Source organism: Gymnogyps californianus, chromosome 13 (genome assembly GCF_018139145.2).
Source record: "Gymnogyps californianus isolate 813 chromosome 13, ASM1813914v2, whole genome shotgun sequence".
Taxonomy (NCBI): Eukaryota; Metazoa; Chordata; class Aves; order Accipitriformes; family Cathartidae; genus Gymnogyps; species Gymnogyps californianus.
In genome coordinates this window covers 20760037-20785656 of record NC_059483.1, presented here as the reverse complement: position 1 = coordinate 20785656, position 25620 = coordinate 20760037, and the positions used below count along the sequence as shown (strand labels likewise).

At 40.2% G+C, this 25620-nt stretch overlaps 1 protein-coding gene across 1 annotated transcript in view; it reads right to left on the bottom strand.

The window, feature by feature from the left end:
- Window positions 1-25177, bottom strand: part of ATP2B2 (ATPase plasma membrane Ca2+ transporting 2) — a 413794-nt gene extending 388617 nt beyond the window's left edge. Inside the window, exon 1 of the mRNA XM_050904420.1 lies at window positions 24972-25177. The gene's annotated coding sequence lies outside the window, so the exon portion shown is untranslated. The remainder of the gene's footprint in view (window positions 1-24971) is intronic.
- Window positions 25178-25620: the final 443 nt, after the last annotated feature.

The window sequence follows — 25620 nt, the reverse complement described above, 5'->3', positions numbered from 1 at the left end:
AACCACCACAAACACACAAAACCAATCCACCTCTCTCTATATCCTTCCATAGCCCATCAGAATTAAGGACAACTTTCAAGTTAGGATAGAGAAGGGTGTCCTATAAGCATGCTTTATTTGCTTTCTTGTTCATGCAAATGCTCTGGTCATTTTTTACTAATACCTTTAATTATCATATGACTCATCATTTTGAGGACTAAATGAAAGGCTGAAGGAACAACAACAACAAAAAAACCCCACCAAACCCACAAAAAACACCCCCAAACCCCCAAGAACATGCCAGAAACAGTTATATTGTTAGCAAATGCTCTCTCTTAGTACTTCACTGTCACTTCTACACTTTTTGCCATAGAAACAATTTTTCTGGTTCTGCTCTGCAGAAGGTTTCACCAGTCATTATTATAGCACTGTTTAAGTAACAATTCTGGGTCTACAGACAAAGCAGAGGTATCATTATTTTACATGAAAGTACTATAATAAGAAAGATAAAAATCTCAGTTTTTCTATGAAGTGTAAGTCCAAGTAAAACAAAATTCATATACATATATTTGTATAAAGACATTCACACGTCAAAGTTTCAGTACATTTCTTTGCTAAAGATGACAGCGATAGTCTGTAGGAAACTAGTAATGGCACATAACAGTGCATGAACATACAGAGAATACACCGCACATCCAAGAATATTCCAGCTAGTTGAAATCAATTCTGTTGGTGCTTTAGTCCCAGATCTATTCTGGCCTTTTTTTTTTTTTTTTTTTTTTTACATTTTTACAGACAATGTTTCAGACACCATCTTGCTTCATAATGAAGACCTGAATTGCAGACAAAGTGAAAGCAGTAAAGCAGAACAAACAGCTTTGATTATCTTCTTCAAATATTGTTATGTTGGCATGAAAGTGTTTGGCTCTCACAATGCCTTTTTTATTATTTGAAACATGAATAGGTTCAGAGGAAGAGAAACACAATGAGAACAATTCAGTACATCTTTCATACAGACACAAATCCATTGTCAAAGCAAACGTTGCTTTCTACATTCACCAATACAAAGGTCTAATAGAAAGTCCTTACTATAGAGCATATCCACATCCCACAGCAGTAACTAGAATTATTTTACCAAGAAGAAATGAACTCAAAAAAAATCTTCATGATTTGAGTTTATACATCTGAATAATTTGCCTATATAAAAATATGTAAAATTACTTTGCCTCCTGAATATTTATTCTGTCAGCATATGCAGTTTCAAAAAACAATCCCATAAAACAGCTAGCATTAGCTTTTCTGGCTGAGGTAGATCCAACAACAGCAGTAAAAAAATCCTCTCAATTTAAAAACCCCTACACTACCGGTACCATTAAATTTGTTTATTAGAAGTCTTTGAGGGATTAACAGGGAAAGAAATACCAGGCCAAAATTCACAAGAACGTTATAAACATTTCAATTTTATTTTGCATTCTTCTGCCACTGGTTTACTCAAGGATGCAAGATCTCCTGGAAAAAAAAAAACATTTAGTATTTGACAACACAGGTATTACATCTAAACAAACAAATTTATTTTCTTAATTTTTTTTAAAGGTACTTTCTCCATTTTCTCTCTTGATTGACCAGCTTTTCTCTATATGGCGTGTGCTAACTTAATTTCTACCAGTTTGCCACATCAGCTTTCTAAAATAATTTTCCTCCTTACTCAATAATAGCTTTATGAGCATCACACATTCCCCTCAGTACCCCTGAAATAGTGCCTTGCTATTCCATCTGAGGAGAAAATCCAGAATATCAAAGATCCAATCTCCACAGACCTAAACTGTAAGGGGAAAACAAACACTTGGGAAAAGGAAAGCTGCTTTGAGCATCAAGAAAGAGATTCAGAAAATCTCTTGCCACCTGGAATATTTAGGTGAACGAAGCAAGTACATTTTAAAAAACATTTACTGTGTTAACATTCATTTTCAGAAATGGACAGCTAACACGTACATGCCACTTTAACCACTAAGTATATGGTGAAATAATGAAACCAGAGCATAAGTGGAACACATGGAAGACAAAGTTTCACTAACCTGTCATTTACAGTGCTTCTCTCACAGCTGCTCTCCAAACTAGAATGCTACTTTCCAAAACAAAAACAAGATCCCTAACATAACAATTTTCCTCAGGTTCACCTGCAATTTTTACACTTCATACAGGCCAGAGAGACAACTACAAATGCAACATTCACTAAAACACAGGATCCTAGCTAAGGCATGTATTAATCAAAGATGTCTTTCTTTAAGTCTCCTTTAAGTATTTAACCATGCACATTTAGAAACAAAGAAATAAGCATCCATTATCTTAAGTAGCACAATTATCCTAAGTTTCAGTTACCATCCCCAAAACGTACTACTACTAAAACTTGACGTTTCCAGGAGGAAAACTGCTTAAACAAATCATTCAGCTGAAATATATATACACTGTCAATACAACAAGCTCTCTTCTCTGAAAAGATATCAAATCAATTCTTTCATATGCTGCTCCACTGCTGCAAGAGATTTTTTTTTTTTTTTTGTAGTGGAACAGGAGAGAAATAACCTAAAAGATCATCCTTAAAATTTTACTAGAAGTTTTGTATATAGTTCCATGACTATAAACTCTGCCCTGTCTCACTACTGACACTAATACGCTGTTGAAAATACCATTTGTCATTCACATCTGACAGAGCATTATTTACCCACATTCACTTTTTAACTTACACTATGCTTTATAAAAAGAATAAGTAGATTTTGACAAGGGGTGAGGTGGCATATTTATTGATCTAACATACACGTCCACTCCTCTTCAGTCTTTTCCATTCATAAGAAACCTTTTCTATTCTCAGTGTTTTTACAAATGAGTCTTATGAAGAAAGACTTTAAACCACTGTCTTGCCATACTTGCTATACTTCGTGTATACTTTTAGAAAGTTTCTATATACATGTTGCTTTCTACAGGAGATTTTGAAGAAGTGTTTTTTCTACATGAAACAGTAAAAGCAGATGACTCAGTCAAAATCTAAGACGTGAGGTCAGAAAGTAAAAAATTTTGAGTTACATACTACAACAGTGATTACTGTGAGTCAGTCAAAAACTAACTTAGAAATCATCACCCAGGAAGAAATCTGAAGACTCTTGAATAGTAGAAAGACAACAGCAGAAGGCAAAACTGGGCTAGAAGGCTGTAAGCAGGAGGAAAGAGCTTGTCAAACAGCAAAAACTAAGAGAAAAAAACCCCAAACCTTTTTTTCAGACCCCTAATATTTGGTCCAGCTAGCTTTAATTGTCCCCTAAAATTAGTTATCAAGATAGAGTCAACTCTCATGGATGAATCAAGAGAATTGACATAGTCTTTTCAAAACAAGGGGAAACATCACTTGGAGTTCTGTAGATAGATGTTCTCTGCCAATTTAAAAGCAAGTTTATTTCAATATAGATACATACATATAGTGCAAGTCTTACATTTGGGTATGGTGTTACATTCAGTTGCATCCAGTATTATACTCAGTTGCGTAAGTAAGAGGTTTTTATTTAGTACTATTTCCCAGTCATATAAAAAAAATTTTTTTTAAACAAGTATTATTTTTTAATCTCATAAACACAAGTAGAGGAGAATTCAGTTCAGAATTTGGTACTGTCCTAAACAGACTTAACCCAGTATCAAAATCAACGAAGCAACAAGGAACACAATGATGATGCTAAAGCTAGAACTAGCAAAACTCTAAACAAGAAAGACAATCCAACTTCTCCAGTGACACAACACACTAAGTGTAAACCAGCTGGAAATTTACTGGCTTGTGATTCGGAATTCTAGGTGTTCAAACCACAGCTCACTTTGGCATTTTCTTCCCATTGACAACACTATGGCTAAATACTTACTGAACACAAAAATACATGCGCTAGCTTTACCTTCCCAGAAGAATCTATGTTAAAATAGCTTTTTAACAATACACACAAAATATGAAAAACTTAGCAATGGAACATAAGGAAAAGATGAAGATTTTTATTCAAATGTCCAAAACCAAAGCACATTCAATACTCTGTGGTAGAAATAGAAGTAAAGTGGAAATTATGCAAACAATGCACAGGACTTCAGCCATTTACATCTCAAAAAAGAGTTAGCAATACGTTGATCCATTATATTTTATGTTAATGTTATGCATTTTCTTCCAGCAGTTCCTAACTCCACTCAATGCTAAAGCTTTCCCAGTATCTCATCAAAATACAAGAAAAACATGCACATTACTACAAGTATTCCTTTCTTTCCTCATTCTCAAAAAAATATGACCACGTGCGCTCTGTGAAACAATCCAACATGCTAAGCCTTTTCCTTAAATTCTCTTGTCTCTAACTGCCTACCTTGCCACAAGTATTGTCCACAGAAAATTATCCCCTAGTTGCTAGCAGTCTTACATAAAAGGTATTACCATCTTAAAAATTCTTGTAGGGGAAAAAAAACAAACAAAAAAAAGACAGAATAAAATATTTACAAAGGTATCTTTTCACTCCTGTGAATTTTTAATTACTGAATAATAATGCAGGTCTTAAAAAGTATTGCCTGATAAATGATCGCTGCCCACTACAGTCTCTCAAGTATCACATCTTCTAAAATTTCATGGAGTCAGAAGCTTTAATGATGTCTGAAAATTCTGTATTTTTAAACACTGAGATTAAATGGAAAAAGAAGAAAGCATGACAAAATTATTTGGAAAAAAGGCTCATTCAGAAAATGGTGGATAAAATCAAGAGCCTCAGTGAGAAGTGAGCATTACAAAAGAACTGCGAACTGATGTAAATCTACATTTCTGACTTAACAACAACAACAACAAAGGTCACGTCTACTGTAACGTAGCAAAAGAAGAACTATTGCATGCAGAGAGTATTGGTGTTAGTTCCTATTGCAGGAACATCAGAAGTACTATTGTCCAGGAGGACAGGCTTCATTGAAAGAAATTTGTTTTTATCAGTCAGTCTCTGCACTAAAAATGAAATAAAGGACTTCATGATGCAAAGCAGAACACAATGTTAAGACACAAGCACTTGAACATCAACATAAGATGAAGAAGAAAGCATCACACGTGTCACTGCATGTTTTACCTATAAAAACCTCTGCCTTTTAGAGAAAGACATTTTATCATGCCCAATCATGTGGCCATGTGTCAACATTACTGAATAATCACAGAAGACCATGAGTCTCTCCATTCCCTTCACCAAAGCATGGTGGTTTCTTCCATTAAAGCCAGGGACTGATCTCAAACTCCCAGTTTTTAATACGGTGTTATAGATACTAGATATCACAGAGCTTTACAAGGAAGAAGCTCTGAGATACAGCACAATTTTTTATTTTCCTCTTGCTCCAAATTAACTACCTTTCATTGCTTCATAACCTCTTTTGACAAAATGACAGCCTAAGCAAATGACTCCTCACCCCATCATAACAAAATTAATTCTCCAGCCTAAGGCAAAGGAAAACGAACATTAGAAAACAGATCTCTCAAAAAAGCAAGTCAACTGCCAAAATCAGCTTCTGTTATAATGTTTTAATAATTACTATTTTTTCCAAATGAACATATTTCTAATAGATGAAAAAGAACATGGCGATCAAAAAAATAAAGTGAGAAAATACTTTAAATTTTTACTAATGGAAAAATCTCTTCAGAAAAAAAAATAATAAAAAAATTGCTACACAACGTTGCTTAGAGTTTGCATAAGATCCTATATATTCATATTTAAGAAGCTGTGTTTTTTCATGAGAAAATTGTGTTTTATAATTACTCTTTGAATTCTTTTCTTTTGGAGAAAAGCTAACTTAATGAACAGAAGAAAACAAAACCAACAATATGACATAAAAGAGGTGACAACTGAAACACAAAACATTTTATTTCCATTAACTAGTTATTCATCCTACTTATCTTTATCTCATTAACTATCATTATCTTTGTTGCAAATGAATATCACAGAAAATACTACTTTAAAATAACCACGTGAATAGAAAACAAACCTAGTGAGATGTCTATCATGTACCTGTGACCCGTTAACAAATTAAAAAACAACACTGACAGCTGTAAAACTGGAACTCAACCACATCTCAGAATAACAAAGCAGAATAATTGTTACAAAAATAAATCTATAAATCCTCTTAAAAATTAAAAGACACAAACAATATGCTCTATCATTTTAGCAAAACAGTAAAATGCTCCTTGGGAAGTCTTATGCATTCTAAATCTGTAGACTTAATTTAGACTCACATCCGCAGGTCCTGAGGGAACTGGCGGATGAAGTGGCTAAGCCACTATCCATCATATTTGAGAAGTCGTGGCAGTCCAGTGAAGTTCCCACTGACTGGAAAAGGGGAAACATAATCCCCATTTTTAAAAAGGAAAAAAAGGAAGACCTGGGGAACTACAGGCCAGTCAGTCTCACCTCTGTGCCCGGCAAGATCATGGAGTGGATCCTCCTGGAAACTATGCTAAGGCACGTGGAAGATAAGGAGGTGACTGGTGACAGCCAATATGGCTCCACTAAGGGCAAATCATGCCTGACAAATTTGGTGTGGCCTTCTACAACGGGGTTACAGCATTGGTGGATAAGGGAAGAGCAACAGACTTCATCTACCTGGACTTGTGCAAAGCATTTGACACTGTCCCACATGACATCCTTATCTCTAAATTGGAGAGACATGGATTTGACGGATGGACCACTCGGTGGATAAGGAATTGGCTGGATGGTCGCACTCAGAGAGTTGCGGTCAACGGCTCGATGTCCAAGTGGAGAGCAGTGATGAGTGGTGTTCCACAAGGGTCGGTATTGGGACCAGCGCTGTTTAACATCTTTGTCAGCGACATGGATAGTGGGATTGAGTGCACCCTCAGCAAGTTTGCTGACGACACCAAGCTGTGTGGTGCAGTAGAGACACTGGAGGGAAGGGATGCCATCCAGAGGGACCTTGACAGGCTTGAGAGGTGGGCCTGTGCAAACCTCATGAAGTTCAACAAGGCCAAGTGCAAGGTCCTGCACCTGGGTCAGGGCAATCCCAAGCACAAATACAGGCTGGGTGGACAATGGATTGAGAGCAGCCCTGAGGAGAAGGACTTGGGGGTGTTGGTTGACAAGAAGCTCAACGTGACCTGGCAGTGTGCGCTCACCACCCAGAAAGCCAACCATATCCTGGGCTGCATCAAAAGAAGCGTGACCAGCAGGTCAAGGGAGGTGATTCTGCCCCTCTACTACGCTCTTGTGAGACCCCACCTGGAGTCCTGCATCCAGCTCTGGGGCTCCCAACATAAGAAGGACATGGACCTGTTGGAGAGGGTCCAGAGGAGGGCCACAAAGATGATCAGGGGGCTGGAGCAGCATTCCTATGAAGACAGGCTGAGAGAGTTGGGGTTGTTCAGCCTGGAGAAGAGAAGGCTCCAGGGAGACCTTGGAGCAGCCTTCCAGCACCTAAAGGGGGCCTACAAGAAAGCTGGAGAGGGACTTTTTACAAGGGCAGGTAGTGATAGGACAAGGGGTAATGGCTTTAAACTGAAAGAGGGTAGATTTAGGTTAGATGTATGGAAGAAATTCTTTACTGTGAGGGTGGTGAGGCACTGGCACAGGTTGCCCAGAGAGGTTGTGGATGCTCCCTCCCTGGCAGTGTTCAAGCCCAGGCTGGATGGGGCTTTGAGCAACCTGATCTAGTGGAAGGTGTCCCTGCCCATGGCAGGGGGCTTGGAACTAGATGATCTTTAAGGTCCCTTCCAATGCAAACCATTCTATGATTCTATGATCCTGGGGTTATTTTATTTTGTGTTTACATCTGAGGTCACATACAGTTTTGCTGAGAGTTATTTTCCTTTAGAACCTATAAGGCTGTAGCACCTCAAACTTTCTGACCTTGAAATACAAACATCTACATTCAAACACAGAAAATCTTATTCAAGTGGGCAGCCAAAGGTATCTAGTCAAATCATAGAAATCTAGATAAACAGAACTTTCTAAATTCTTTGCTTTTGTGCTTTATCTACATACAGTAATCATACTGTCTCTGTTCCAAGGTAACAAATCAAACTTTTCATTTTGCCCTGTTTTAAATGCCCTGACCACTCCCAAGTTTGCTCTTTTTTTTCTGCTTCTCTTTTTATAGCCCTTACTTTCTTTTTGAAGAGAAAAACTTCAATCTCTCTTACGATTCCTACTGCATTATTGTGTTCAGATTCACAGTGTCGGAAACACTGCCAGCCATCACTAATAAATGCCGTTCTCAGTAGGTACAGCTCCGATACGAGGCAGAGGTGCAAAGCTGGATTCACCACATTATCACACCCACTGGGTCTGAGGAGAACCATCTCTTTTAACATCCGTGTGGCAACAGAGGATACCCTGTCCCCTCTGACAAGGTCTTTCTACACAAGCTTCAAGGTTCTCAGGAAAGCAGGAGAGAAGAAAGTGGCTTTGTGCCACTGATCCTCTCCCTTCACACTGGGCTTCTCCTCCAAGGCTCAGAATGTTAGCGGCATAAAGGAAACAGCATTTTCTATGGATTAAGGCACTGGAGATACAGTATAATTGCCATGATCTTTATAACCACGTGTCCAAAACAGTGATGTATTTGTCCCACAGTTTTCATTAGCAGAGCAGTTCTAGCTCTAAGTCCAAGCACAAGAATGTAACCAGAAAACATAGGAATATTTATAGTACTTTAAATAAGTAACAAAAAAAGTCTTTGAAATATTACTGGACTCATTCCAGAAGGCCGGGGGGGGAGGGGGGGAGGATCAGTTTAACAAAGAAAATAGTTACAATTATTCCTTCAAATGTGGAGTTAAAATATCTCTGGTGACCACCTAGCAACACGAAACCTATGAAGAGAAACAAATTTCAAAAGAATTTCCTCTCTCTAATTTTAACAAGAGCAGCTAAAAAGAAATGGCAAAGCCAAACAGAGGAGCGTCACTTTCCCACATATTCTTACCTCCTAGATCTGACTGACTATGCACCTGCCACAGAGTGACTGACAAATTATGCAAGTTGAAAGCAATTAGTGCGATCAAACACAAACTAAGCAGATTACAGACTAGGAAACCAACAAGAAAAATGCTTTGCTAGCAAACATAAACTCCAAACAGCTCATTAGTGCACAACAAGGATGTCCAAATTGTGGTCTGTAGACAACTTGTGGTTCTCACACTGAAACTTTTCTTACCAAATTTTGAAATGCGAACATTGCTCTGCAGGCTGTGCGCGACCTGCCTCACAGCTACATCCAGTACTTTTTGAGGCCCCAGGAACAGGCTAAGGTAAGCCACAGTGTCTCCAGCAGCTCTCCTTGCCCTGCTGGCATCTCAGCGCATCGCAAGGAAGACAGCCAGCAGCTCTGGCTGCATCCCTGCCACACTGCAGGGAGCTGAGGAAGACGAAGGAATCCTTTAGCTCTTCCCCTTCATAGCTACTTGGGCATCAGCATGATAGCGGGGGGGGGGGGGGAGAGAGAAAGAAAGCTGCTTTGCTGGTTCTTGTGTTAATGCAGGCTAAACAAGCACTGGCACTGTTCTCGTTTGCTCTAGGCTGGCCGGTTTCCCATCTTCAAGGTTTACTGCTGTAAATAAGCAGATCCCAACCATATAGTTGCTTCCTCATTCTCCTGCAACATCTTGTTGCATACATTGCCAAGAAGGAACCAAGGATCTAGTTACATTAATTCTATTCCTTCCATACGCCCAACCTCTGCAAAGAAGTAGTTGCAAAAGGGAACTGCCAGCAGTTTCAAAATTAATTTCTCCAGCAGAGCAATACAATGCAAATAGGGTGCCTTCCTCAAGTAATAGCTGTGACTTACTGACCTTGCTAGAATATAACGCTTTGCCTTCAGGCTGAATGAATTATATTATTGGTGCTAAGCAAAAGGTATCACCAGAACCACAATCAATCTAAGAAGCCATTTGCTTACTTGCCAAAGGACAGTCCAGCAGCGTCCCGAGAACCGAGTACCCTGGCTTCGCATATCATGCACGCTCAGCAGCCCTGCTCACAGGCTTAGGGACAACCCAGCAACAAGTCTGGAGTCAAGAAGTTTTCTTTTTCCAGGTATATTGTGTGTAAATTCCCAGGTTTTGGTAGCACGGGGACTGCAGGGGGGGCCTCTGTGGGAGGAGGCTGGGGCTGCCTTGTGCCGGTCGCAGCAGGTTCCAGCAGGTTCCACAACAGACCTGCCGCGGGCCAACGCTGGGCCAATAGGGGGAGTCTGTGATGCCCCTGAACCAATCAGAGGAGCTTGTGGTGCCTCTGTGAGAACACATTTCAGAAATGGCAGCAAACGCCAGAGAAAGGAACGACGACACCATGGCGGAGCTGGTGACACGCCTGGATGGTCACCAGAGCTGAGGCAATGATTAAGGAGGAAGGAGCAGTAGAAGAGCGAGGAACAAGGAGCAGCAGAAAGAAACTGCCACGCCCCGATCCCAACCTCCTGCGCCACCCCTCGCCTCACGCGAGGGAGGGAGTGTAACCCGCAGTGACAGTGAGGGAAGGGGAGAGGTGGCTGTGGTGAAGTTGAGCCTGGCAAAGGGGAGGAAAGGTGTTTTCCTTAAGCATTTCAGTACTTGTCATCTTTGTTTCCCAATCAGTAATCAAACATTTAAAGTGAAGTTAGATTCCCTGAGCTCAGTCCATTTTGCTCACCACAGTAATTGGTGAGTGATCTCCCTGTTTTTACTCCGATCCATGAGATTTCTGACTCCTGTTCTTCCTATTTTCTCCCCAGTCCCACTGTGGGGAAGGAGCGAGCGAGAAGCTATGCGAGTGCTTTGCTCCTAGCTGGGGCCAACCCATCACACCAAGGCAGATGGTCAAGGACAATGTGGTCACTTCATCTGCCCTATTCCACAGCATGTTGCACAATCTCTGTCCTTAATGGAGTGGAATTGTAATTACACGTCCTAGCATGGAAGGCACCAAGGACATGAACAAAGCCCTCAGTCCTTCTCCTCTTCTTCCAGTGAACCACTGCAGCTATAGCTTTTTGGTTACCTGCTCTAGACCTCAAGTTTCAGACCAGGTGTCAAAAAGTGTTTGTACCCTACGAGGTACGGAACAGCCATTCTGTAGACATTTCTACAGCCAGAAATCTGTTACATGGTTACCTGCAGCCAAAGGGGTTGGCCTTGCCTGCAAAAGTAGTTTCTTCCAGTCCTACATCCCAATTCACACCAACACACAGGTCTCAGCTTCTGCTGACAGAGCAGCGAAGGTCCAGTACTAGCATCTTTGCCCTAGTGAATGAGCTGCTGAGGGAGAATGACACTCCTGGACTCTATCCTGTACTCACCCCAAGCTGCAGCATGCACAAGTGGGACATGCACATTTATTCACCTCACGTTACAGCTATGTTTTGCTTTGCTTACCGAAATAACAACTGTTTAGATAGCATGAACCCCATTCTCAAACTACTGTAGATAATTCTGTACTGTTTTGGAACTTTTTCCAAATGCATATGCCACTTACTTTCTCTTCCAACATGCTTCAGGTCTTGTTTATCTTGATCCATAACAATGAATCTTACTCAGAGGATCTAAAACTTTTGCCTGTAATATCTTCAGCTCAAAGCTTTCAAGCAAGGTCATCAGATTTTGCAAATTGTCATCAAATCTCCCCGCTCAGCTGCCTTATTTACCTTTGAAGACCAACAAAAAAAAAAAATAGCCAAGTCCTTTGCTCAAGGGGATCACAGCATCCATAAATAATATTGCTGTTGCTAGTATTCTCCAACTTTACTTTTTCTTTAAAGAATTTGTATTACTTGAGTCTACACAATATTCTAATCATACTGTGTTACCTTTTTCCATTAAAGAATCATTACATTCAGAGCACAAGATCTTTTTCCTCCTCCCAAAAGCCAGCAGGGACAGAAAGACATCTCATATAGATCTATCTTGTAGGTTTATATCTACAGACTAAGAGACCATAAGTATAAATCATTTCTGAGCAAGTCCAGGAAGTTCTTTCTTTTTCCAGTATCTTGCTGGAAATAATCTAACCTTTTCACTGAAAACACTTCAAAGATAAGTGACATAAAGCATATCTCCCTAAGACTGTATTTTACCTCCATTTAACCTTGTCCAAATTTAACTGTGGCCAACTCAGCAGAGTGTCCAGCCATGAATACATGGGCCACAGTTCAGCTTTTTCGCTTTCTGAGAAACAGGAATAGAGAACTTACATACAGCCTGTATCCAACCTTGGATTTTGAATGCAAAATGCAAAGTAGTTACATCTTCGTTTATGACTAAGTTCCTAACCTTCCTCTTATTCACCACCAATTTTTCCAAAGAGCAAACAATCAAAACCAAAATGCTATGCTGTGTCAGCACAGCCTCAGTTGGAGGGCTAAGATTTAGTTAACAGAAAGACAATGAATGGGTGAAAACAGAGAAAAAAACTGGCTGAATTAATCTCTTTTTTTTGTTTGTTTTAATTTTAAGAAAGCATCCATGAAAACTACTCAGAGTATTAAAAGAATCAGCCTGCAGAAATAATAATCTTGTTTTATTTATAGTCAGGGTCATGGGAAATCTGTCCTGATATATAAAAAAAATACAGCTTCCCAGATTGGTTTTGGTAACAGAATTCAAAGAATGAACAGCTATGGGAAAGTTTAAGTTCTCATCAAATACACCTGAGTGTCCTTGTTCAAAACGGTTTATACTTTCTGTCACTCATTAAGCAGCAAGTACAAAGGCAACTGTAAATGCTAGTGTACCCAGGACAAGTTTTTGTGGTAACCTAGTGTTTACTAAGAGTATGTGCATCTGTAGTGTTTACAGACTAGAGTTTCTGATCATGGTTAACTGTGGCATGATTAAGGTATTATTTGAATAATTAAATTTGGCAAAAAAACCCAAACAATAAAATTACTTTATTAAATGAATTAATAAAAGCAATCACTAACCTTTTATTAAATATCTCAGATACAGAAGTCTGCTGCACATGCTTTTGAATTAGTTGTATCCAGCAGCACTTCTTATCCCTAAAAAAAAAAAATGTTATGGGAAGAGGATGCCTTTCTTGTGTACTTACTGCTGTTAGGTGCTTGCATAACAAAATTCATCTTCTGTCACTTCTGCTTCACAGTTTAAAAAGCGGTTTATTTTGAGTACTGCATCAACAAAGTACAACATCACAAACAAAGCAGTATGGAACTAAGCCTGAACCCCAAGATAGTCATTGACCTTGAAGAAATTATTCTGTCTCAAATCAGTTTGTATTCATACCTGCCCAGTCATCCACCCTGCTGCTACACTTGTGTAAGTGAAGCAGTTCCGTCCCTTATGGTATCGTAACTGGAAGGATAAGATCTTTGTTATTAATACACTTCTATCTGGACAGCCATAATTCGTGACTTCAGACAATCTTTACATAAATGCTACCAGACTTGAGTCATCTATGTCTCAGAACATTCGACTACCCTCACAGAAATAGCACCTTACTGAAGAATCATATTCATTCTTAATTTTCCTTTGATAAAGGTATGCTTTTGGTTTTATCCTTTCAGGAAAATCAATCACAGAAGCTGAATCTTAACAGTAAATTCACATAGTGGCATATTCTCCAAGGCATCCAAGCTACAGGGTTACCATTTCTGGAGTCAGCTTTCTGCTAGCCCTTGCAGAATCTGGCAGACTGCGACCAGAGCCTTGAACGTAAGATATTCATTTAAAATAACAGTGGCAACATCAGCACATGTTCTAGCAGGCCCTCATGTCCTAGACCACAAGCAAGAGAAATAAGGATACCTATGTAATTCTGTAAAACAGGATCATTATGTTCTCTGCAGCACATTCAATAATCCACTCTGTTCTTGCTGCTCCCTGCAGGAACTGAATAGACCTTAGGTGACAACACCAAAGCTATACAAGACAAGCCCTGCGTCACACAAAACAGGTGCCCACCTGCACTGAGGTGCCTCAGGAAGGAATCCCCTTTGTGCTGACTGCCATAGGACTGGTTTTTTCTCTTCAGAAATGCTGCAATTATCTTTGTCAACCCTGCAGGTAGGTAAAATGTTGGTGTCAGGTGCCTGCCAGCTGGAATGTAGCCTGGAATGCAGCACCTACGGTCCCAACTGTTCTGTATCTCTTCCATCACATTCTCAAAGACACAAGCTTGGCCACTGCGAAAGTCACTAACTTTTTTAGTAAAGTACATTCATTAACCATTATGAGAATCTACAGCAGCACTCGGGTAGCACATGGTCTTACAGCACCACATTGAGATGTATTCTCTCTCATAGACATACGCAAATACCTGCCTGCATATCTCATTTCCTTTATTATTAAGGTTTCTATCTACCCTTTATATCCCATTTCTGTTCCCATCTCCCATTTTCCTACCTTCATCAAGAATACAGCTTTGTGTTAATGCCTTCATTTGACTGAATGTGCATTGCTACTCAGTTCATGTATATGCTATTTACCTGTAGATTCTCAAATACTAATATATTATATGTATAGTTAATTCAACAATGATAAATTGGACCTATAAGAAGTGCTATCCAGTATTTTCCTCCACTGGAAAAGAGTTAGCACAATGATAAAATTTCCATTTCTATTTGCAGCTAACTACAATCGCTATTACTTCATTTTCCCTGGAGTTAGCCAGATCTGGGGGGTGTAGCATTGGGGGTTTTATTTTGGTTGGGGGGGTGGTTGGTTGGTTGTTGTTTGGGGTTGGCTTTGTTTTGGTGTTGGTTTTTTTTTTTAGCTGGGGGGGATTTAATGATGGAATCTGGTATTTCCTTGAAAAAATGTGGTTATTTAAAGCATGTAGATAAGTTCCATTTCCCTGAACAAAACAAAAAACACACCAGGTGAAAGCTATTCTGCGTACAGCACAAAGCCTATTTCACACAATTCTCTGCCCATTTCTATTGCCTGTTTCTCTGGGTCACCAGATTCTCCAGTCTACTTGATGTTTCCCTTCCTGCATGCAGAGGTCCACCGAAGTGCAATATTCAGCCTTTAACATTAGCAGTACTCCTCAGATGAACGGAGGGAGTGCAATTTATAAAAGGACCACAGATTCCACAGCATATTTCAAAGCGAACGTCACACTCTTGACCAGTAATCGCATTTGTTTCCTTGCCATAAGTAGCTGTAAAGTGTTGCTTTGCTTAGTAAAAGCACACACTCAAAACCGAAACTCATCTTTTTAACATATATTATAGCAAACCTAAAACCTTACAAAACTGAATATAAAAGTATTAAGAAACTATTACATTATTTAAGCTAGAAGTTTCACAGTTGGCTTTTTTTTAGATGACCACAATAACAACCAACGACTTATGAATCTTCAATAATTTCAGAATCTATATTAAAAGAAAATAAATGTACTGCATCTCAACACGGATATGGATGAAGAGTGGAATTGGTACAATACATGTTCACCTGGCATTCTGGCCAGGAACAGTACTTTCCCAGTTTTGCCTCAAAAGCCTTCCAGGTAACTCCCCAAGTATCAGAACAATAGAACCTAAACCCACCCAAGGTGGCAAAAGTTCCGATTACTTCACTTCAGGAGAAATGCCCACATTAATCAATTATACATTTTCTAAGCACACAGAGCAGAAGGGTTCACATACTTCGTTGCTTCAGTAGTCAGGCTGACAGATACCAGAGATCATCTCAGTTCCTGAAACTTTATCAGTTTCACAGGAGACTGACACCAACCCTAAACATTAATGTTAATCGGTTGCTCCTCTTCACAGCTTTAGAAGTTCACACTAACTGCTTCTCCTCAACAATACCTATTTGGTCTTATTGGCAAGGGAGCCAGAGTAGCAAATGTTGTGATGTGAGTACTAATTAATTTGCTCTTCGTCACTCCTACCATCCAGTGACCTGAATTCCTAATTTCTATCATCACCCTTCCTATCTACCTTAATCACTTCTGTCCTTAACACTGCTCGAGCGCTGTACAAAGTGAAGGACTTCTCTAGTTCTTGCAGCAGAGCAGGACAGTTCACTGAGCAACCTCTTATCGCCTCCTGCTCTTCTGCCTCTTGCACCACAGGGGACGGCATGAAGACCATGTATTTTCCACCATCAGCAAAGTCAAAGCTCCTCCTGCTGACACACAGAAAACTTCTTCGACCTCTGGAATTGACTAGAAATTACCTACAAAAGTACCTACATTACAAAACAAGACAAATAGAAACACAATTAAGATGAATGCAAAGCCCCACTCAACCTAGCCAACCTTTTAGGCAAGCATAAACCCAGCGAAGAATCTGTGGCCGATTCCCACCAGCCCAACATCCGCTCTTCAGAGAATCAAGACAGGGTGTTTGAGCTGTGTGGAGCTCCACACCCTCCCACGTGAATACAGCAGAGGGGTAGGAGGCTGGAGCTGCCTTGTACAGAGCTGTCACTTTGCCCTGCAAGACTGCAAAATCAGGGCTGAGAAAAACTGCCCTCGTTTGCCACAGTTCAGAAGCAGGCATTTTTTCCACCCAGGCCTGTTCAGCAGCATACATTCCCAGTCTTACCTACCAAGACACACACACCCATTTCAGCTGCACAGATGTATAACTTCATCACATGCTTTTAAGACCGGAGGCTTAAATATTACACAGTGTCAGTGTTGTCACTTCTCCCTCCAAGAAATACTGCTGTTGTCTCACCTATATTAATGTCATACTGTAACTGAGTTCCTGTATTTCACCCCACTCAAAAGCAGGTAAAACAGCCACATTCTTCTTTGACAAAATGATTAGGAAGGATATCCAGTGGTGCACTGCAGCAAAGCAACAGCCCCTTGTTATCTTGCATAGGTAGGTTAAATTTTGGACATTAAAACCTAGGCCTTTAAAGCATAACATTTCGTGAAAGGTGGATCATGTAGGAACTCCAATTTTAGATTTCCTAATGAGATGATCTGGGAAAACATTTGTCTCACATTAATACAACCATGCCCAGCCTGATCTTTCTTTTTATAAAGTTGTTCCATGTGTATATAGAAAGCCTGTAGAAGAACATGCTTCCTTTTGCTTAAAGTATTCTAAAAATATTACTTCCTAATGAGGATCTCATTTGCATGACAAATTCTCTGCGCAATGTCAGAAACATCTTTAAATGAAGATGTCACGCTTACAGGAATTATTCTGCACGCAGATGAGTTCTCACCAAACTTCGCTTGTGACAAGTTCATTTCATTTTCATCATCATGTGCTTTGACAGCAAGATAAGAGAATCATAGCTGTTCCCCAGTGAGAATCCTTTGCTCACATATTAATTCAAACAAAGGAATACCATCCAGTTGAGCTCATCCCTACTTTCCTGGCCAAATATTTGAAAGCAATCATTTACAAAGCTAACGGGTAGTACGTATATTACCCATGCATTCCACTGTAATTCTCACGGGAGTAAATGCAACTATTAAGGAAAAATAATAATAAAACCACCACAGGCTTTTCCTCCCCCTACGCTATAGATTTAAATTAAAGAGTCCATAAAACCATCAGGGCTTTAAAATTGGAGAAAAATAGCATGAAACCCTCATTTAAAAGAAAAAACAAAACAAAACTTGCAATGTCTGCTTTGCAAACACTGAAGCCAATATTCTTCAGCTGTCTACACAACACAGAGAAACCTAGGTACATTCACTGAGAGAGAGACCTATGTACAACGTCTTCCATCTTGAGAGAAAGCAAACTTAGGAGTTACTTTCTCTTCTGAGATATCCAGAAAGCATTACATCCATCAGGAAAGCCTTGGTCCAGTCACAGAAAACAGACAGTAGTATGACTTCAATCACAGGCTGAAAAACTTTCACTTCGTAATCCCAACTTTAAAGATGCCTACTTTACAGTGTACATCACGCTTTTTTGGCAGCGTTAATTGGCATGGGAGAAGGCACTCTTCTTCAGGTATTCAAACATCACTACGTGCCTCTGGCAGGTGGATGGTGACGTGGAGGGCAGGGAGCTCTCAGTCACGCTTCCCTGGGAAAAAAAAGTCACTAGATCTTCACATGACGTGACAAAAGCTTTATGGTGGAAATAAAAGACATTTCTTACTGTACCTGAAGTCTGAGAATACATGAGAGCTGTCCATTGAAAAGCTCAGAACCTGTACACTTGTTTTCTCTCCTCAGCCTGAAAACTTTGGGAATTAATGATAAAGTCATGAAGGAAAGCTTAAAGAGACTGTTTCCACCATCACCAGACTTACTTTCCCGGATTTTATCTGCTTCAGTTTCCCACTCAAATCTTATATTAGATTTCTTTTCTTCTTTTTTCTTTCTCCACCTCCAAGCTTTTCCATTTTCTTACATAATACTGAATAAATATTTTATAGCCAGAGAGGATTTCTACCTGTTATGTAACTCACTTTTTTGGGGGCAGCTTCCCATCTCATTTTTACGGATAGAGCCTTCAGTGAAACCAGAAGCTGTACTGATGCAAGTGAAAGAAGAGTGTGCCTAAACTTAAACAAACCGCTATATTTATGCTACATTAAAAATGCTAAATAGTATGAAATTTCATTTCATCAATATGCATATGGGGTTGACAATATTGAGGAAAATATTAACGTATGTATATAAACATCAGCAAAACTATTGTCACATAATGAGGGAGCAATTTAAGTGTGCCAAGCAGATGCATCACAGCTAAACTGGAAAGAACAGTCATATTCTAATTCTGAAGCAGGCCAGGATACGTTTATGTGCTTTGGATGCCCAGTTTCAGATGCTTCCCAGAGCCAGAGAGATTCTGAATAGCCTCCTCTAAAAAGTGCTCTGAAGAGAGCTCACAAAAACCTCAGATGAACTTTTCAAATTTTGGACCGCAATATCTGTCCAAAAGCTAAAAGCTGTTTCTCTAGCTCTGTCTACAGCTTTAAAAAAAAAAAAAAAAAAAAAAAAAAAAAAAATCAAAACTAAGAATTTCCACCTTTCTCTGGCCACCCACCTGTTTGTTTACATAGAGTAAACCCATTACAGGAATTATAATGCTGGACATAACAGGAAGGTGCCTAGATTATAAAAAAATGTTTACGCTCATCAATATACAATCAGGTCACCAGCAGTGGATGGCAAAAATTATGTGTAGCAGAGAGCCTGATGTTTCCAGACAGGACAGCAGCAGTCCTTACAGAAACAGACCAAGCTGAGTGGTAGTACATTCTAATCTCCCTCACCATAAGAAACACTTTCACTATTTTATCTCAGCAGGATGTTTAGTCTCAGCACTACAGTTTTCTGAAAAATAAGTTATTTTAGATTTAAAAAATTAAAACATTAGTTGTGGTTATTTTCTCCCCATTTTAGTTAGGAATTAATAATATAGTGATGTACCCTTGTCAATAACATTCAGAAACAAAAATATATTTACAATATTGGCTTTAAGTTTGATGACAGGAATAATACAAAGGCTACAGGTGTTACACTGCATCATCTCCTCTCAGTACGTGTCCTGAATGTGTAATATTAAGAAATGCAAAGAAGATTCCATAAAGCTATTAAGTTGTAATTGGATTTAATATAATCAGCTGCTTTCACTTGCAGTTTTATGCTGGAAAACAGAGATTACAGAAAAGAAACCTTGTGCATTTACTCAGCTACTTGAATTGCTTCAAGGAGACCATATAACAATCAGAAAGGTCAAATTTCTTCCTTCCATATGGTGTTAAATAAATGGCAACATGGAGCAGTGCAAATTCTGTTTTTAAATGGGTACAGCATTCTGGGTTTTGCATTCTAACAAAGAATAAGAAGCTCTTTGCTCAGCAGTAAGTGCTTTACTACATGCCACAAAAGCAGGGTATCTGGGAACTTGGAGATTACCAACACAAAACACTATTAAGATGGTGCCAAAAAGATTTATAAACAGGGCAGGAGGGACCTTGAAATTTCTACTTTGACTCTTGCTTCCCTTAAAAGCTTTCCTTTCTCCAGCCACCCAAACCCACGCTCTCCCCGTTCGATTAGCAGCACACCCATACCCTCCGCCTCGCTCAGGATTACGCTTGTGCTGAGGAGGGACCCTGATCTGCAGAGGATTTTAAACAGAAGTCATCACAGTCAACACGCAGCTGTAATGTGGGAAAGAACCCGCAAGCATGCAGCAGCGGAAAAAAACCCATATATATTACGCATCTATGTGCGTATAAGAAACACATGAAATACGCAGTTCCGTCTTGGTGGGTTTATTGCTACTCGAGGTCTGTAACGTCCCCACGTCGCGGGGAGGAGGGGGAGACAGGCCCGCCACGCCGCGGTACCAGCGCGGGGTGCCAGAAGCGGCGGGAGCGCCCCCACCCCCGCGGGGCTGGGCCGGGGGGCGGTGGCGGGGGGCGGGGCCGCGGGCGGGGCCGGGCCAAGCGCCGCTCCTGCCCCGCCGCCGCTCCCGGCCTCCAGCCGCCGCCTCGGCCCGCCCGTGTCGCCGGCGCCCCCTGGCGGCCGCGCCGGGCAGAGGCACCCGCGGCCCCTCCCGCCGCCCGCGCCCTGCGGGCACCCCCGAACACACCCCGCGCCCCGGGAGTGCGCTGGGGGCGACCTGCGAACGTAACTGAAACCGTAACAGTCGTTGTAGTAACAACGAGGTGGCCAGCCACAGCCTGCGCTGCACCGGCAAGGCGGCACGCAGCATCCTGGCCACGAGTTGTGCCCAGTCTCAGCCACAGGTCACCCGCACGGAGCAGCCCTGCTGCCTTCAGGCAGGGGTCAGGGCTCTGGCTGTGAACCCTCACAGGGGTCCTAAGGCACCCACAGGAGGCAACGGGGAGATCCCCTCGCCAAGGCCAACCGCTGCCATTGGGAGCTCCCCCATCTAACCATGAGCAGCAACAAACAGGCCAACCACTGGGCTTGAGCCCACCCGGGTTCCCTGTTCCCCTTGGATTCCACCAAACCCAGTGGCATTTCAGGACCAACAACACTGGGCATTTGGTCCACATTCAATAAATCAAATGCTGTCGAGTCAAAGACAGCAATCCAGATGTGAGCAGTAAGGCTGCATCTGCTGCAAACCTGAGAGGAGCCACATCCAATAACCGCTGTGAGCCCAGGCAGCATTTAAAAAAAACAAAACAAAACATCTCCACAGTCAACAGTATCAGAGGCTGCTGACAGAGCCTGGACGCCTTATCTTCATTTATCCTGAGCAGATCGCATTATCAGCTACTGAATGAATTCTCTGCAGAGAGGGAGATTTAACATCCCGTCTTTTGTCCCGGATCTTTAAAACCCTTTTTAACAATAATAGCTCCAAAAACATATTCTTTCTATCTTAAATAGATGTCAACTCAATATTTGAAGTTTGAATACAATCTTCAATAGAACATAATTCAGAAATTAAGATAAGGCAAAGGATGAGGGAAGTGTTCGCCCCCTCCCCTTGTGAGGGCCCTAGCACAACCTAAGGGCTTTCTATAGCATGCACTTGAGAAAATGCCATTAAGTGGAGAAGGGGGAGTGAGATACATACATTAGTACTCACACATGCACACACATATATATATATATAAAAAGAGGATACTTGAATGAAGAGAAGAGCAGCTTAACAACTCAGAAAAATCTAGCTACTAAGCTCAGGGACAAACCCATTAAGCACCTGAAGCCCACATTTTCTATTCACAGGTTAAAGGGATGAAAAACATGCACTCAACAACCATACACAGTCAGGAGTGACAGCATGGTGCACACATATTCATTTTGCCATTGACAAGTGATGGTTACCAGAGAAATCTCAAGACTGGAATATCACTAACAGGGATTTGGAAGCACTGTTTGGATAAGACATCCAATTCCTTGAAGCCTCAAAAAAAAAAAACCAAACCAAAAAAAAAAAAACCACCACCAAAAAAAAACCCCACAAAAAAACCCGCAAGTTTTATTTATCAGCTTCCCACTGCAGAAAGATGATGTCTTTAGCCTCTGAGCAAACAAACAGAAAAGATAAAAACAAACCAGACATTGTTAAGTGACTGAGGCAACGTAAGCACTTGGTTGAGTGGCACCAGTCTCTCACTTCGGGGTGTTTTTTGTTGTAAAGAAATAATTTTTCAAACAACTTTGAGCATCTCTAAATAACAATTGGTAGTCAAATGAGTGTTTATACTGCCTGCGCTATAACACATTAAGCCTGCACAACTGCATAGTTCAGTACACATCTAAATCTCAGCTCGCTCTTGGTGCCACACTGCTTTCCATCCTGCTTCAGCATGAGCAGGATAAGCTTAGACATGCATCAATGTATTTTTGGGTGCTAGCTCAGGCAGGAGAGGCTAACAGCAAAAGAGTAGAGCTAGCCCAGCACTCCCACCGGAGAGCAAGCGGCAGCATTACAAGCAACAATGCCAATTCCTAGGCACGAGGAAGAGTGACAGCTGAACACACAGCATCTCTAGTTAGACCAATGTCCAGGGTATCTGTCAATCTCAAATATGAAAACAAGTTTGGTGACACAATTCTGTGCATGTGAGCATAGAAAATTTCGTTGATATATGCCATAATATCAACTTGTTCTGCTGTTATCTCACTCTCTGGGCATAACTACCACCAATGAATATTTTGTACTAACAACTGCATGGAAATCAACCTCCCACATTGGCAATGAACTCAATTTACAGGTGGTCTGGTTACTGTATAAACAATCAGTGGTGCCGAAGGGTTAGAGATCAAGGCAAATGTTTTAGCTCTTCAAATACATTTTGGTTTATTTCCACTGAGAGACAGGCAGCGATGGTTGATAAAAGTACTAACGTACTTAAATACAACAATATTGCATTAACTATTCACAGAAAGAGCTAAATACCATTTATGTACTAGGGAGTGTTTAGTGTATGTGTAAACATGCTTGTTCACTCTCTCCTGCTCAACCTACACCTTCTATGGGCACCATAAAAATATACTGAAAAAGCAGCAAATTCAGTGTCTTGGTACGTGGCAGCATTAGTATTAGAATTTCCCATGTTGGCAAGAACACTGGGGAAAAAAGTCTCTAATTACACATTAAGTCTGCAAAATTGGTACTTCATCACTAGCCAACTTTAACAAAACTTTAACAAAAATTCTGACTAGTCATGTGTATAAGTCTAGTACCAAAGAAGTGGAAGCTCATACAAAAGACACTTTGATCCTTTTTAACAGCCACTTTAACATTTAGCTGCCACTTTCTAATTTTTTGTCTTGAATTCTAAGAGAAGCAAAACTGCAACATAACTAGAATTTTTTTGTCCAAAATAGAAACTTAAAAAGATAGATTATAGCTAAAAGGTAAAAAGAACAACAAGCATTTAAAGAGATTTCAAAGCTACGCAAATGAGTTTTTAATCTTTTCTTACTCTACCCCACTCCTATAAGAAAAAATATTCTAAGCAAGAAGCGTTTCACAGACTAGACTCCTCTCAGAGTGAAATTTTGCTTTGCTTTTTTTTTTTTTTAAGGCCAACCGTATGTTCTATTTAGTTCTGCCTTCCCACTCACACACAACACTTTAAAATTTACAAGTTACAGCAGTATCAACTGCTTTGATAAAATTTATTCCCTCTCCCAACAAATCTTGCTTCTCTTTACCCGTCAGCCATTGCAGTTACCATAAAGCTATTACTATCAGGTTTCACACACACATTGAAGTCCACCACAGTGAATAGAAAAGTTCATTTAAAGCATACAATCAGCAAAACAAAAAGCAGGTGGTGATGTAACCCCTCTTAAGGGAAGCTTTGCCCATGCACGTGTCTAGTCACAGATTTCAAGACTCACTAAGACATTTTAGAACCATCAGCTTTTGCAGCTAGAAATACCAGTATGTCCCAGAAAAGGCTGTTATAACTAGCACACAGACGTTTAGTCAGAAAATTAAGTGTGCTTTTGAAAAAGTTTTTAAGGGTACTGCACAGTAAGCTGAAGTGTTAAAATAATATATTCATTAAGATCACTTTTCAGCATAAAAGCAATTCAAAACCAGCCTTTTCTAATACAGTAATATTCCCCCACAGTGAGATCAACTTTTCTCAAAGGACTGTAAGACAGCTTGCACACAGTGCAAGCATATGCTGAAATCCCATGTCCTACATGCTGCAGTGAGGTAAGTGGAAAAAAAGTAAGAGGATGGGGAAGGAAGCAAGAGGGAAAAAGGCTTTTATTTGTATTTCTGTCTATGTTCTTGCTCATTGCAAGCAAGACTCCTGAAGTATTAATTCTGCTTTCCAGAAATGACACCAGCAGGCAATTTTGAGTTATCATCGCGAAATGTGGGCTAATTTTAGGATGAATGACATGCTATTAACTCGAATGAAATTATACCCGTTTACACCAAAAGTGAAATATGATGTGCTATTTTAGGATTTTCAAGCAATTATTTGGTTAAACTGGTTTACAACATGCACTAAAAGACACTGTAAAATAACAACATATCACTTCTGTCACCTACAGTATCCATTTCAATCATAATTTTTACATAAATAGAAGTGCAAAGAATACCTGCAAGGGCCCTAGATCAGAGGTTTTCAAGAAATCCGTAACCATCTAAAATGTATTTCCTTTTTTTTTTTAAAACAAGCCAAAGCTTCTGCATTATGTATGCCCAGTAGAAATACCTTGCCTCAAACCAATTGAAATCATCAATCTGGAGCAAAAGAGAAAATTAAGCACTTGAGGAAAAAAAAAAAATTTTACAGCTTACTACCCTCTACCTCGGGAGCCTAAACCTTGTTTTACACAGTAATTCTCAAGTATTAATGTTGCCCACTAGCATTCTATAAGAGCAACTAATCTCCTTAGCTGAAATCCACTGACTGGAAACATTGAATATACTGTGTGAACAGTTTGAAATTACAACATAAACTGCCCAAGAAAGACAATGAAAGTCCCATAAACCATTCTGTAAGCAGAGGGAGGAGGGGAGAGCTAGACATGAACAGCAGACACTAGACCAAAACAAGAACAAAAAAAGGGGTAAGTCAAGATTTGTAACACTTTCACTGGGCCTACCTCCTCACTGTTGGTCTTCCCGTTCCCTTGGGAAACAGAAGATACCATCTTCTGCACATCCTTCTTGCATCCTCTTCACAGCTTGGAATCAGAATATTCAAATGGCTCAAAGTTTTGCGAGTTCTTTTAAAATGCCCACTACCACCTACAAATTTTAGTTTCTTTTCATTTTAAATGGTACTCTCATAAGCTCAGCACACAGGCTCCTGCAGCCACAACACTGGGGTTTACAACAGATCGGGTTACATCCTTGCTGGGTGTCAGTACCTTTTTAATACCAGCACTTGCTGAGAACCACTGGGAACTGGAGAAACAAGGGAACCAATGGGAGAGGGAAAAGCAGTCTGGGTGAAATTCTGACCCAAGTCAGCTGTGATTGATTTGAATCACTAACGAGCAAAAACCAACAAGCCTCGTTTCCTGTTCTAGATCATTCAGTGAAATAAAACCTTCTTTTACCATTTTGATTTGAATAATTTTGGATTATTTTGATTTTTCATGCCACCTCCTTGCCTCAGAAGCCAGCTACAAACAACTGGTAATAACTGCTTGTTCATGTATTAGTAAAGTGAGCTCTAGCCATTAAAGGCATGTCCTGACAAATGCTATCTCAATGTTTTTGTGCTGTTTTTTAAAAAGTTATTTTTCT